The 15,301-nt window shown below is 40.7% G+C and overlaps 1 protein-coding gene across 2 annotated transcripts in view; it reads right to left on the bottom strand.

The window, feature by feature from the left end:
* Positions 1-15,301, bottom strand: part of RASGRP3 (RAS guanyl releasing protein 3) — a 114,685-nt gene that overhangs the window by 71,284 nt on the left and 28,100 nt on the right. The window lies entirely within an intron of this gene.

Genomic DNA, 15,301 nt, shown 5'->3' with positions numbered 1-15,301 from the left:
CCCCAAAGGATTTTGGAAGAAGACAGGGAAATCGGTATTCCCTGATGTCATTTTTTATACCTTACAACAGATGGACTTAACCATTGCAAAAGGAGAAGAAAACAACCTCACTCCCTTGAGTCTCACCATCAGCATTTTAGAGCCAGAAATCATTTTAGAGATACTGAAATTGTAAGCCCCTTTCAGGAGTCCATGAATGACTTCAGACTGAATATCCAATTTAAAACATATGAGGTTTTCCCATTGCAGAGGCACCTAGGAACCCGTCAAGGCCTAGAGATGTTACTCCTTATTCCTCCCCATGAAACAGATTCCTTCTCACCTCTTTTACCTCCCTTATCCTTCAGTACCTTGGTCATTGCCCATTGTGCTCTCTTCTCGGCCTCAGCCAGGGCCACCATGCAGTCTAGCAGCCTCATATGCCACCTCCTAAATGACGTGGCAGCCAGAGAAGGCTTCCAAGGTTACAGAGACACTGATGTAATTCTAACCACTTCACAGAAGACTGTCAAACAGCATCCTTTCAAATAAAGGCTTATAACAATGAAGACTGATGGCATTCCATTGGTTCACAATTCTGAAGAATTCAGGCAATAGTGCAGTGCAGCTCAGACTAAGGAAATTGATAATGCATTTACTCTCTGCACCAACTTGAGTTGGGCTCTGTATATGTTTAATCTCTTTCTTCCCAGAGCTTACAAGACAATAATCTTACTTCTTCCTGTGAAATACTCTGTCAAAAAGGAATCAGTAGTATTATTTCTGTGTCATAAAAAAGAATGGAAACACAAGGAACTTAAGTGAATTTTTCAATCAGTCAATCAACAAGCATTTATTAAATGTCATTTTTTTATTCATTAAAAGTATTACTCTACAGCTAATGGGCCTAATTCTTCTTTTGTCATGAAAACAGAAAAGGTGTCTGTTTTAGGCTCAATATCCAAATAGTACTTTATTCACTCAACAAACAGCAATTAAGCACATGACTTTACCCTTTACAGATATTATTCCAGGGCCCGGGAACCCAGCGGTGAACAAAACAACTGAGTTGGCTGTTTGATGGAGTGTTCAGTTTGTGGGGGAAACCCTAAGCAGACAAACTGATATATAATTACAAATTGTTATAAGAGCTATGAGAGAAAATGCACACAGGATGCTAGGATAAGGAGTGACAAGAGGGATTATTTTAGCAAAATGATCAGAGAAGATCTCTTTGAAGAGGGACATTTAAGCTAAGAGCTGAAACCTGATGAGTGATTCAGTGAAGGGTGTGGGGGAATGGAGGGTTTGAAACACTGGATGGATGATCATTCCATTTATCAAATTGGGGAAGATCGGCAGGTTGGGGGCACATGTGGAGAGAAATCTAGAGTTATGTTTATAATATATTAATGTTGAACTGCCTGTGAAACTCCCATGTGCAGATGTCAAGGTGCAGTTATTTATACAAATTTGGAGCTCCAAGGAAAAGGTGTGGTGTGGAATTTAAAATGAGGAGTTTATTCACAGGTGAACGGCATTTAAAAGCCACAGGAATGGTTCAGATCACTTAGGAAGAAACTATAAAAAGAGAGGACAGATGCACCCACCCATAAGCCTTGGCATTCCAGTATCTAGAGGTCAGAGGAGGAGAAGCAGAAAGGCATCTTGAGAAAGAGCTGTTGGAGAGGTAGAAGGAAAACTTGGAGCATGTTGTGCTGTGAGGCCAAGAGATTAATGTGCTTCATGGAAGTTGAAACCATCAACAGTGTTGAATGGCACTGAGAAGTCAAATAAGAAAAAGATGGGAAACCATCTGCTTCTTAAAAGATTTTGCCACAAGGTGGTCACTTGTGACCTTGACAGGAGGAAATGTGGTGGAGCTGCGGGCAGAAGCCAGGTTGTTGTGAGTTGAAGAGTAATTAGGAAGCAAAGAAACAAAGACAGCATTTGTAGACTGTCTAACAAGTTGGGACTATGATTGGAGTGAAGGGAACTTGGCAGGAGATGGTGGGGATGGAAGGATATGTATTATTTTCTTCTTCCTCACCCTCATCAAGAGATATTTTTGTGTAAGATGAGAGTTACTGGTGCATTCCTGTGTGCTGATGGGATGATCTAGTGGAGGGGAAGAAGCTAAAGATTCAGAACGTGGAAGGAATAACTGAAGATGATGGAATGGGTACTCACTGAAGCAAGAATGAAGAAAGATACAATAATATGGGTGCAAACACAGACAGAGGAAAATGAGGAGAACAGCTTAAATCAGAGGGAGAAAATCATAAAAGTTGACAGGAGAAATTTGTTTATTGAATCCATCTGCCTCCAGTGTCTTTAATTCTCCTTCCTGAGGTTTTGAAGAATAGGACAGATGGAAGCAGAGAAATGCGTTTCCTAAGTTCCAAAAGGAAAAGTCCCAGGATGAACTATCCCATGAATTGAGATTTAATCATCCTTTTCTGCTCTCCAGTAAATAGTATGCTCCCAATTCCTTGGACTACTTTTTCTGTTAACTAAACATCTGTATCCTTTCCTGACAGCATTTGTGCTTTTGGACACCAAAGAGTCCCATCAACCCGTGTTGAGACACACACAGTCTGGTTTTAAATGGACCTGATTCGAAAGGACTCTGGTCAGTGTCCGTCTCATTTTGCCCCTGCTGCTCATGCAACAGTAGTTCATTAAAGTGTATTAAGTCATCACCACTTACTGCTCAACAGGAGTTACAAGAAGAAGTGGCATGTGTTTCTCACCTAAAGTATCTGGAAGGCACGTTTCTTTGAAGCATATAAGCCATGGTTCCTCACCCACAGTACTGTTGACATTTTGGGTGGGGAATTCTGCTGTGGGAGCTGTCCTGTGCACTGCAGGGTGTTTAACAGCTTCCCTGGTATCTACCTACTAGAAGCCAGCAGTGCCCTATCCCCACCTGCCCCAGTTGGGGCAGCCAAAAGTATCTCCAGACACTGACAACTGTCCCCCAAAGGACTAACTCACCTTTAGTTGAGAACCACTGATACAGACTCATGTCATAACATCAAAATTGAAACTGAAAAAGTCATCAAATATTTAACATTTTTTTCTGGTATCGGAGTGTCTTGTTTTTTGTTCAGGCAAATGTCTGGTTATTTGACTGGATTTTTCAGTTTTCAAATGAATACTAGGTATCTTCATCAACAACAAACATTTGAATGAGTGTATCTTCAAAACATCATCTCCACTTGATTTTAATGTTACCGAACCAATCAGCAGGATTTAACACGTCAGAGTATAACACTTTAGAATGTTTTAAAGCTAAGTCTGAACTTGCACCCCACTCTACTTTCATATCTGTCCCTTGTTTTATGCCTGAGTTCATGCCAAGTTCAGTTTTTGTTTTATTTTATGTTTGCTGTTTATTGTAAACTGATTTAATCCTTTTTTGAGGGTGTCAGAGGATAAATATTTCCGAACACAGGCATTTCTCTCAGTGTGCGAACACAGAGCTCTCTTTTGTGGAGAAGTTTCACCTCCTTTCGCATTGCTCAACTACTCTGGTCCACACTGACAGTCTTACATTGAGTTTGTATAGAATGCATTGATTACATTACAGTTTTGAATATAAATCATCTACCAGGCTGCTTCATTATTCTGAAGGATGGTCAGAAGCCAGGAGTGATGCTCAACATGAAAATTTTAGCAGTTGTTTGTTCCAGTACCAGCTCTATCACTTATTGGCAAAAAACTTGATTTTCCAGGAGTCAGTTTCCTCACATTCAAATTCAATTAACATTTATTGAGAGACACTATAGCTTCTCCAGGTCAGTATTTGACAGTGTCCCAAAGGATGTTTTGTTGCTGCTCCATATGGCAACAACTTTTGAGGACCAGGAAGTTCTCAAACAGCTTCTTGTTTTTGTACGTGACCCTGTAAAGATCAGCCTGAATTATGTTAATCTTTCTTCAATCACAGCCTCCCCTTTTGGGAAAAATACATGTATATGTTTAATCTCTCTTGTGTCATGTCATACATAAATTCTGCATAAATGAATATTGAACTCTAGTTAATGGTATGCATGATGAAGTGTTTAGGAAAGAAGTGTGCTGACGTCTGCAACTTACTTTGAAAAATGATGGATGGATTAGAGGAATGGATAAATGTATAGATGTGTGGTAAAGCAAATATAGTAAATTGTTAGTTGGAGACTCTAATAGTTGGTATATGAGTCCTCACTGCATAATTTATCCAACTGTTTTGTTTGATTGAAATTTTTCATCATAAAATGTGAATACAAAATAAATTCCTTTCCTTATTTTAAATTCTCCCCCTTTTAAATCTCTAGTGATTTGGAGATATGATGAGTAAGACATGTTCATTAGCCTGTTTTATAACTATTAGTCACACATAAACCAAAGAGGTTTCAGTTTTCATTCTGTCCAAGTGGCTCCTCTCTCCCCTTGAACATTTTAGATGCTATTCTCTGCAGGTTTGCCTAGTTTTGTTAATGGCTTCCTTAAGGTAGAGCAACTGAAATGTCTCCAAATGCTCCATATCTCTAAATTTTGTTTGAGGGTAATAGAAAATATTTCCTATTTAGTATTTGCTTCCATTTTTCTCTGGATTATACTGAACCATGCTAGATTCCAACACTGTACCAAATAAAGGCATATTCATTTGCCGGTTATCTAAGGGGAAGCCTCCAAATCTTCCTTAACTCCTGCTCTTCCTCACCCCGTATCCAGTTGTTCTTAAGGGGTATCAAATATTCCAATATTCTTTTTCAAATATTCAGAAAATTGTTCTACCCTTGCCACCAGCAATACTACTTTTTTAATTCAAACCCACATCTGGATTCTTCTGTTGGGTTTTGATTTTTTTTTCTCTCCATACTGTCCTCCTCACTGCCCTCAGAGTTTTCTTTTAAGAATAAAAATATTATTCATAATGCTCCTTTACTTGACAAGTTTCAATAAGAATTAAGAATTACTGTCAATTATTTTAAATGTAGTAATGATTTTTAACAATAGAACTTATCTTTTAGAAACATAAAATATTTGCAAGGAAAATGGTGAAATTCTGGGATTTACTTCAAAAATAATATAGAAAGAGTAGAACATGGGCTGTGGTATAGATGAAACATGACTGACCATGAATTGAAAATTGTTAAAGTGATATGATGAGTAAATAGGATTCCTTATATTATTTCTCTACTTTTGAATATGTTTGGAAATTTCTATACTAAAATACTTTTTACAAAAAACTTTAACTGGGTTCTCAAAAATGTCCAAATACTTGAGAAGGTAAACCCACTCGCAACTGTCTGGAGCCACCTTGTCTTTCAGGCCTTTTCTTCAGTCCTTCTCCCAACGTGTACCCTGTGATTCAGCTCCGCTATGTTACATGCTATTCCTGGAATGGGCTCTCTCAAAAAATCGTTTTCGCTTTTGGAAGAATGACAACTTACCTTTCTATACCCAGCTCAAATGTCACCAATCTTTCGGAAACTTCCCTGCTTCACCCTGATATAGTTAGGCATCTCCCTTCCCCAAACTCCCATAGAACTTTCTACAAACCTTTAGGGTAGAACATATATCTATGTATTATAAGACAAGCATAGTAATAATTTTTTTTTTTTTTTTTTTTTGGAATACATGGTCTGCGAATCGAACTCAGGTCTCCCACATGAAAGGTGAGTATTCTACCACTGAACCACCCATGCACCCAGTAATAACTATTTAAATGTCCATCAACTGCACTAGGCTGTAAATATCTGGTAGGGTAAAGTCTCTGTCATTATTCATATTTGTGAAATATGCAGCACAAAAGCATATATTTAAAATATCTATCAAATGAGTCATCTTATATGTAAATATTTTGGGTTCTTTTATATTGCTGTTAAGAGCTAAATATCCATTCTGGCTTCCACATAAGGAGTCTCATAAACTAGACTATCAATAACTTTGGATTGAGGATATTTTTCCAATCAGGCAATTAAAGCCCAAAACCATTTTCCAAATGTATTAACCTCTCTTCCACAAGCTTGATGTGAGAGAGTATTCCAAATAGTTGCAGAAGTTTACGCATGACACTTTTGTCAATCATCCCTGTAGCTTAAAAAGGTAAACCCTTCATTTCCCAGACCATGCACCCAAAAAACAAAAGCAAAAACAAAAAAAGGTAAACCCTCAAATCTTACCATAATAACATCACTATCATGGCTTAAATCAGCCCAACTCTCTACAGTTTCAAGTGAGAAGTCAAACGCAGCATTTCTTTTAAAATAAAGAAGTAAATAGCAGGAGATACATTTTACCTGCCTGGCTTTAAAGTCTGTTCAGCCCTTTTGTCTACCCCTAGCCATAGCTTCAAGAAACATTTCATAGAATGAGTATGGTTGCCCCTCTTGGTGCCAAAATTATGTCACTTGTAAAAACTAAATATAATTTAAAGCAAACAGTCACTACAGTTAATCAGCAGGTCCAACAGTCGTTCTCTTCTCTATACCTGTCGTCATCTCAGACAGTGCTGCCAGAAGCTTAGCTTTTCAGGAGCACCCTGCCTGGTGCACTGAACCCTCGGCTGGGAGGACAGCTCAACAGTGAGAACAGAATGTGTTTGTTTTTGGTAGGGTGCTGGCTTAGGGTTCTCCAAGGGAAACAAAATCAACAGGATATGTGTGTGTGTGTATGTGTTTGTAATGTAAATATTATGAGATTTATTATAGGAATATACTCACGCAACCATTGTGATTGGCAAATACTAATTCTATAGGGCAAGCTGCAAGCTGAGAACTCTGATGATGGAGAAGCTGGCTGATTGAGGTAGAGATAGAAATTCCTCCTTCTGATTGCAGAAATCATTAATTCTCCCTTTAAGGCCTTCAACTGATTGAATAAGACTTCTCTCTCATTGTTGAAGGCAATCTCCTTTGTTAATTGTAGATGCAATTAGCTGACCCGTGATTTAAATCCATGAAATATCCTCACAATAACAGTCAGACCAGTGCTTGCTTAACCAAGCAACCTGACACCAGAAACTAGAAAATGACATACGAACTTCACCATCCCAGGCCAAAGGAGACCTCAGGATACAATCATGAATCCACAGAGTCCTAGCACATATATGTTCTTAGAGCCTTCTAAGGGAAATGACTCTGTATAGGGCATGGCGTTCTTAGGATATAATGTCAGTGACATGACAAGGACAGCAGCAATCTGACTGCACAGAATAGCTGCCCTCTCCCTACAGAGCAGCATTTTTTAACAGACATAGTGAGAGAGGTTTCCAGATTAGGACCAGAACCACAACTTCACTACTCACTGGCTTGTGGCTTTGTGCAAGATACTCAACCTGTCTGAAATTTAGTTTTCTCTTCTGGATGGATGTTGACAATTATGCTTACCCCTGGGTATTATGAAAATAAATGTTGGTTTCTTACTTCTCCCAGTGGCAGACCTAGTTAAAATGGCTGCTACAGAAGAAAAATAAAAATAAGCAGATCCATATCAGAATCAGAGTGACTGGGAGAAAAAGAGATTACAGAGAAATCACCTCTTCAGACTGGGCACTTGTCCTTGCCATAAAAAAACAATGATCTCTGAAACAGCCTGTCAACTCATATGATTTTGAATGACAAGCATTCCATGCATAGATGAAATGATTTCTACTTTTAAAAAACAGAACTGAAAGCAGAGTGGAATCCACAGTTCAGTCAAATTGAACTTATGGTATTAGTTTTCCAGAGCCAAATATGGAGACGATACTCAGTTCTTCTATTTCAAAACTGTTTTAAATTCTAGAGAATGAACTCCAGAAATATACATTAAAATGATTTGTGAACATTCGTCTTTGATGATCACAGGTTATGTTAGAGTACATACTGCTGGAGAAGGACATTCCAGGCCTTGATTCCAGTTCTAAGGAGTTCCATAAAACAGATCTGGCATGTACATTCCTAGGAAGAAATACCTAAGTGTTCCCTTCCTAAACTTAGCTTGTATAACAGGAAACTTGGTTTAGCCCATTTTGAATTATTGAATGGAGGGAAAAAAAAGATACTACTTTTCCAAAACAAAACAGAGGGGTGACAAATCAGCCTTCAAAAAAAAGGAATCTGATTTCATTGCAGATTGATTGACAACTCATTACTGCTTTCTGCTCCAGCCCACTGCCCTTCCTTTAAGCCAGTATAAATGTCTCACAGGGGAAAAGGAGAAGTGGTTAAAATCATATATTCAAATGCGGTATCTGTGATTTTTGAAATAATTAGGCAGCAGAAAAGTAGTGACTAAAATGAAACTCTGGTATTAGATATGAATTTCATTTTTTCCATATTATTTTCCCCATTACTAGTTCCTCTGTTAAAGATTGTACCTGGAATACATTCATTTAAACTCTGAGTATGCTTATAAAATGTCAGTGAATCAATAGCTAATGATTCATGCACTAGCTTTAGAACATTTTGCAAGGTGAGGAGGTGTTTAATGTCCTAGCTGCTAATACAAATACCATACAATAGATTGGTGTAACAGGAATTTAGTGTGCCATGGCTTCAGAGGCTAGAAGGCTTATTTTCTCCTGGGGTAGGTATCTTCTGCCTGGCCAGCAATCTTTGGGGTGCCTTCCTTGGCTTTTCTATCACCTAGCAATGCATATGGCAGCATCTTCTCCTTTCTCTTCTGGGTTCGGCTGACTTCCAGCCTCTGACTTCTCTCTCCACGGCCTTTGCTATAACACCTTCAGTAATAGGACTAAGACCCATCCTGGTCCAGTGGGAACACAGCTTAACCGAATTAACCTCACCAAAAGGTCCTTGTATCAGTCTGCTGAAGCTGCCCGAATTTCGGAATACCAGAAACAAAATGGCTTTTAAAAGGGGGAATTTATTAAGTTGCAAGTTTACAGTTCCAAGGCTGTGAAAATGTTCAAATGAAGGTAAGTCTACAAAATGTCCAAATTAAGGCATCCAGGAAAAGATATCTTGATTCAAGGAGGCTGATGACAAATGAGGTTTCTCTCTCAGCTGGAAAGGCACATGGCAATGTCTGCTAGCTTTCTCTACAGGCTTCTTCAATGGCCGCCCTGGGTGCGTTTTCTTGTTTTATCTTCAAGAGTCTCTGGCTGTGTGGGCTCTCTTGGCGCTTTCCAAAATGGTTCCTTTTTAAAGGGCTCCACTAGTAACCCCACCTTGAATGGGTGGGCACACATCTCCATGGAAACCATCTAATCAAAAGTTACCACCCACAATTGTGTGTGCCACATCTCCATGGAAACAATAAAATAGATCCTACTTGAAGCAGGATAAAATAGGACAACTGTTAAGTCCCTAGTTTCCTATTCAGTTCTGAAGGTGTTAACAGACAACTTCAAAGTCCCTAGTCTCTTATCTAGCTCCAAAGGAACTAATACAGAGCTGCAAAAAACTTCAGCTGCAAAACTTCCTAGGACAAAAAATTTCCCTAATGCCCCCAGACCTCCCTAAAATCATTGAATCCTCTCCAAACCATAAAAGCTTATAAAATTCTGGGCCCAAAGCAAACTCTTATTTAATAATAGGAAGCACAGGGTCATAAAGATTGTTAACCATTTGCCCAGACTAATTTGAGGTATGTGACAACAGACCATGAGTTCTGCTAGCTGTGTCCTCCTAGAACAAAGAAGACACCTAGAATTCAAAGGTTACTATGGAAACCTGCCACTGGTAAGACTTTGCTGGAAAACAAGCTGGCCCACTCTGCTCGGGTGCATGTCCTTCCCTTGGGCACTCCCGCATTAACCTCTCTGTGCACTCTCTTTTTTTGATAAACTTCTCTTTTAATAAACTTTACTATTTATCCCTCTCGTCTCTAAATTCTTTTAGTTTTGAGACTATCGAACCTGGATTGGGGCTTACCTGGCACCATTGCATCAGGGCACTGGTTACATACCCAGCAATACTGAATGAGGAATAAAGGAAATGACTTTTCTGGGGTACACAACAGACTCAAACTGGCACGGCCTTATTCGTACAGATTCATACCCAGAGGGGGGATTAAGATTAGCGACGTTTTTCTGGAATATACTGCAGGAGGGGTCCACCCAAACAGACACTAAATTAAATAAAGTTAAATGGCAGAATTTGGCAAATAGAGAAGGCTTCAGAAAATAAGAGTCACCAATTTGATCAAATGGTAGCAAAAGATATTGAGCTATCTGCAGCTATGTGAACCATCTATATACTGAGTTGAATTCTCCACTTGTGATGGGGCCATCAAGTTTTATGTTACCACAGGGTCTGTAGACTGTATGCGGCAAGAAAGACCCTTAGCCCACCATTTCATTCTTTCTCTTTTTTTAAAATTCACTTTCTGGGGCCGCGGTGGCTCAGCGGGCAAAGTGCTTGCCTGCTATGCCGGAGGACCTCGGTTCGATTCCCGGCCCCAGCCCATGTAACAAAAACGGAGAAACAGAATACAATAAAAACAAGAAAATGTTTAAAAATGTTTCCCTTTCTTCCTTCCTTCCTTCCTTCTATCCTTCCTTCCTTCTCTCTGTCTTTCCTTTAAAAAAAAAAAAAAAAAAAAAAAAAAAAAAAAAAAAAAATTCACTTTCTGCTTCAATCCCCCTTGAAAGGTGCAAAAAATTCTAATGATTACACTAGTCCCTAAGGAAAAATGCCCTTTCAGCCAATCCATGAATGAAACGGTTTTCAAGATCTTTCTTTAATTCAGAGAAGGCAATCATCCACATTCACACTCAAAATGTCTCCTTTAGTAAGAAACCCTGTGATAGCTCATACTGTCACAAAGCTGTTGGCTTGCTTTTTCCTGCCCCCAAACCTTGGTCATTACAATGTGCTATTGCATTGTAAAATTATCAGGCTCCATTCACTGTCATTTTTACAGCCTTGCTCACTTACTGACAAACATGCAATAGGTGGTAGATCAGTCATCTGCCCTTTGCCCATCAGAAGATAATACGCTGCATCACTTTGTATGCCAAAGGGCAACTCTATAGGTGTATAAGTGCACGGTCAGGAGAGGGCTGATGGTGGGCTTTCTCTGGAAGACGACATCAACTAAGGAAAAGTGCAGCGTCGGGAATCAGAAGACTGGGGCCTTAGCTGAACTCTGCCAGTTATTAGCTTTACGGCCAGGCATGATCAATCACTCTTATCCTCAGTTTCCTTACTGCACAATGGCTTTAAATCCGTTTTCTTTCATGGGATGTGACAGTGCATGAAAATGCCTTATACCTGTAAATTCTTGTAGAAATGCAGAGGTTTGTCTTCTCAGTAACAAAGATGGGTTCAAAGAATATCAAACGACAATGACCCTGCATTCTACAGGAAAAAAAAAATAGAAGATTGTAAATCCCATAAAGCCATGGGAACCTGGCACTCAAACAGCTAAATAACTCCAGGTACTGTAAATGAGTAATCCTGTACAAAGGGAAAGCAAGAGCTTGGGGAGGTAACTCTTTGGAAATAAGGTTCCTTTGAAACACAAAGGAGTGGTTATTTATCATCTGGCAGAAACAAACAAGATATCATAGAATTTATTTCCCTATCCCAAAAGTTTCCAAGAAAATAACTTATTCTGTTTCAAACCAGTCCTGGAGTATGACTTGTAGATTGTATGTTGATTCTGACTCTCTCTCTTGTGCCTCCATATAACTCCCACTGGACAATGGCAATTTCTATGGAAATAAGCCATTGCCTGCAAGGATTGGAGGTAATTTCCAATGGCTCTAGTTTAGCAGACTGCAGTGCTGACTGTTACTGAGTTGGGCTTAATTTTAGAGGCATCAGGCAAGCTGAAATTCCCTTTCTTGCTATAAATAGTTTGATCTTCAAGATGTGTAATCTTGTCATAACCGCCTTGAAAAAAATGTTTGCCACCTTTCACAGACATCTATGCCTAGTTTACTTGCTGAATTCTCCTCCCGATTAACCAAAGGCCTTTCTGATCATTACATATTATTCAGCACTCTTTCTCACAATCACCAACCCTAATTTTCATGTATAACCATGAGACACCATGTGGACGGCCAAATAAAAAAAAAAACATTAGAGGATTCAAGAAGTAGGTTTCTATGAGGGCTCTGTCTCTATCAGGTGACCCAGAAAAGCCGTAGGGGTCTTGGCCAGCAGGTGAGCCCTCCAATCTTCAGATGAGGCAGGTGAGGGAAGAGTGGGCAATCAGGACCCACGGCAGGTGCGGGCAGCATCTCAGCCCAGAACAAACCAACAGAAGTGTGGTGACCAATCGCATTGTCTCTAGTCGTAAACAGCCCACGTCGACAAACAGCCTTGCAGCTGGAGACACGGCTAACAGGTCCGATCGCATTTTACCAAGCCAGCTCTTTGGGGTGGGGCAGGAGGGGACGGGTCGTCCTCAGAAGGAAAGGAGTGACGGGGAAAACCGAGAGCACTGTGTGCCAGGTTAATCATAAAGCGCTCAACCGCTGCTCTCAGCAATGTGGGGGCTGTCACTGAAGTATTTTCAAAGAGATAAACATGCTGCCAATCAGGATTCCACCTAGTTTAGGGTTTGGGCTGTCCGGAGGAAACCCAACCCTTCCTGCCCGGGAGAGTTAGAAGGGCCATAACACACATGGTGTCTGAGCTTATTGTGCTGGAAATATTCTCGTTTGCATTGCATGAGCTTTTAAGCTTCAATGTGTGGGATTAGCATATGCATGCCACCGCTTTTATTTTTTTAATGTCTACAGCACCGTGTAGCTAAGGAGTGCTGGCCTGAATTCCAGGGACCAGGTCTTGTGCAGGCATCAATCCTAAATAAGTGGCCCGGGCAGGTGTTGCCATCCTCATCCTTTAGAGAGGAGGAGACTCCCCGGTCCTCCAGCCCTTGTTTAATGACTTTCTGCTCTGTTTTCACTCTCTCCCTCATTTCATCCACCTATAAAAGGCTGCTGCCCAGTTTCTCTGTTTTACAAGGTTCTGGGGAGGTTAATTGTTGTGAAAACTCAAAATGGATGACGAGAGTCCTTATAAGGTCTGTGGATTGAGCTACAGTATCTCTGAACAAGGAAGAAGACCCCATGCACCAAACTGGCCTGAAGCACCTCTGTGCTTGGCGGGGCTTGTCCACATCCCCCTGTGGTTCCCCACCCTGGTGGTTGGCGAGATCTGAATATCAGAAAAGTCACCTGGTGAGAAGACAGCTCTTGTGCCCATTTAAGAGTGGTCTTCTGAGAAACAGCCCAGGTGTAAAGTGGAGAAGGCAGGTTCTGGAGCCAGATCTAGGTGTGACTCCTGCCTGTGCTGTGACCAGCTGGGTCAGTTATCAGATCCCTAACCCTCATTTTTCCCGTCTGTAAACTGAAGTAATAATATATAATGCAGAGTTACAAGAGGAATGCATGAAAGTTAAGTGCACTTGCTTAGCGCCTCATCTGGCATAGAAAGTGCACAGTAAATGCAAGCTCTCCTTGCTAGCGTTACCATCACGACGGGCACAGGAGCAGAGGCACTGAGCTCTCATTTGTGACTCTGCTAACTTGCGCTGTGACTCAGATAAATTTGCTACGTGCTCCACTTCCCTCATCTTTGGCTCCAAGTCATTAAATTGCACATTCTATCTTTCCTTGTCCAGATCTAAAAGTCTTTGACTCCATGGGTGTGTTTCCTGCAAGTGAGATAATCGTTTTTATTGTTTTGTTAGTAGTATTCTGAAAATGGATCTTTCACAGTCATCTGCGGTCCTTTGGAAATAGTGTCCCATTTGGAAACTCCCTTTTATTGTGGGAGGCGCTTTCATTCTGCTCTTATTCGAGAAACAGGCTCACCTGGGGGTTCTTTTCCACTTCCAGCGTGTGGAAAAAGAGAAACTGTCCCAACAGTGGCACCCATAAAGAGTCACCGGGCAGGGCAGCTGACCCCTGCAGGAACATGGAAGTCACTAGGCCACGTGACGACGTTCTGACCCAAGCACATCACACAAACGCCATAGAGGGGAACGGAAGAGTTGGAAATATTTTTTTCTCATTGGACACTCTAGGGCTGGTGGATTCTTCTAAATTTTAATAGGGAAAAAGAAAACTTTCTGATGCCAGACCATCCCATTTCTTTCATATGGGGCATCTGAAACTTCTTCCACCAGGGATCTTTGGCTGATGTGGGACCCAAGACTAAAGAGTGTCGAACCCAAGGCCGTAGCAAAAGCAGCACATCCTGGGACATTTTCAACCCATTCTCCACATACAACAAAGGGTGAGGAGGCTGGAGAGAGAGCAGCATTCCCTAAAGGCAGGAGCAGAAAGAGGAAAATTGTGCAACTTGCGCCTACAGGACAATCCATTGGTCCGTTGGAGAAACGAGCACACTTCTAGGTGTCCCAGGCTCGATGTGAGCAAAACAACTGTTTGGCAAGAACTCAAATAAAAGCATCCCTCTCTGCTTCCCTCCCCAGGTTCCAGGCAATCCAGGAACAGGTTCTGTTTGGTTATCCGCCTGCAGCACTGATCTTCAGGACCATCACTTCCGGAGGTCTACATCCTCTCCGTTTGCGGATGTACCCTCTTCCTCTCCCTGTTGTCCTCTCTGAAACACCCTCCCTGGTGACAACCACAGAAGGACAAAAGTCTCTGCACAACCACTCAGTTCCACTGTGGCATCTGCTTTGCTGCTTTCCCAAGAGTATCTTCCATGAATCCTGAAGGAGCCTGAGAGAGAACAGGTCCTTCCTTTGGACACCAGGTGCCCAAAGTTGATAATCAGATTCAGACATCACTTTTACAATCAGGTCATAAACAAGGAAGAAAGACCCTGAGCATCATAAAAACATGAACTCTCCGTTATCTAGATTAAGGAAGACCAGACACAAGAAAGTGTTTTCGCTTTAAAGGAATGAAGGTGAATTAGTTTGTTGAGGAAGGCCTGCTATAAAATAGAGTATTTTATGAGTTGGGAAGCAGACATGAAATCTAAAGATGCTTTCCGATCTAAAGCCAGATATTTTGTCTGTTTTCTGTTTTGCAGATTGTTATGCCTTTTGAAATGCGATGTCTTTAGAAATTGACTAGGAAAAGTCAAACCTGACCTATAATAAATTCTGAAGTTTTGGGTTTTTTTTTAAGTATGCTTTCAAGTTTTTCAGTTTCAATGATAGAACTGATTAAAATCAAATAGAGCCATCCAGTTGCTTCAGTAGATTCATAAGTGCAACCTTGGCTTTGAACCTAAAAACCAAGGACTCTAAATATAAACTTGCCTTTTCTTAGACAGGGATCGAGCACTATGCCCCACTCGTTCCTCACAGTTAGAAAACAAGCTTGAACTAAATAGCAGGGCCTACCAAAGTCAGTAAAAACACCGTTAACAACAAGTGCAAATAAAATACC

This window comes from Tamandua tetradactyla, chromosome 17, assembly GCF_023851605.1.
Source record: "Tamandua tetradactyla isolate mTamTet1 chromosome 17, mTamTet1.pri, whole genome shotgun sequence".
NCBI lineage: Eukaryota > Metazoa > Chordata > Mammalia > Pilosa > Myrmecophagidae > Tamandua > Tamandua tetradactyla.
This window is presented reverse-complemented; position numbering and strand designations above follow the sequence as displayed.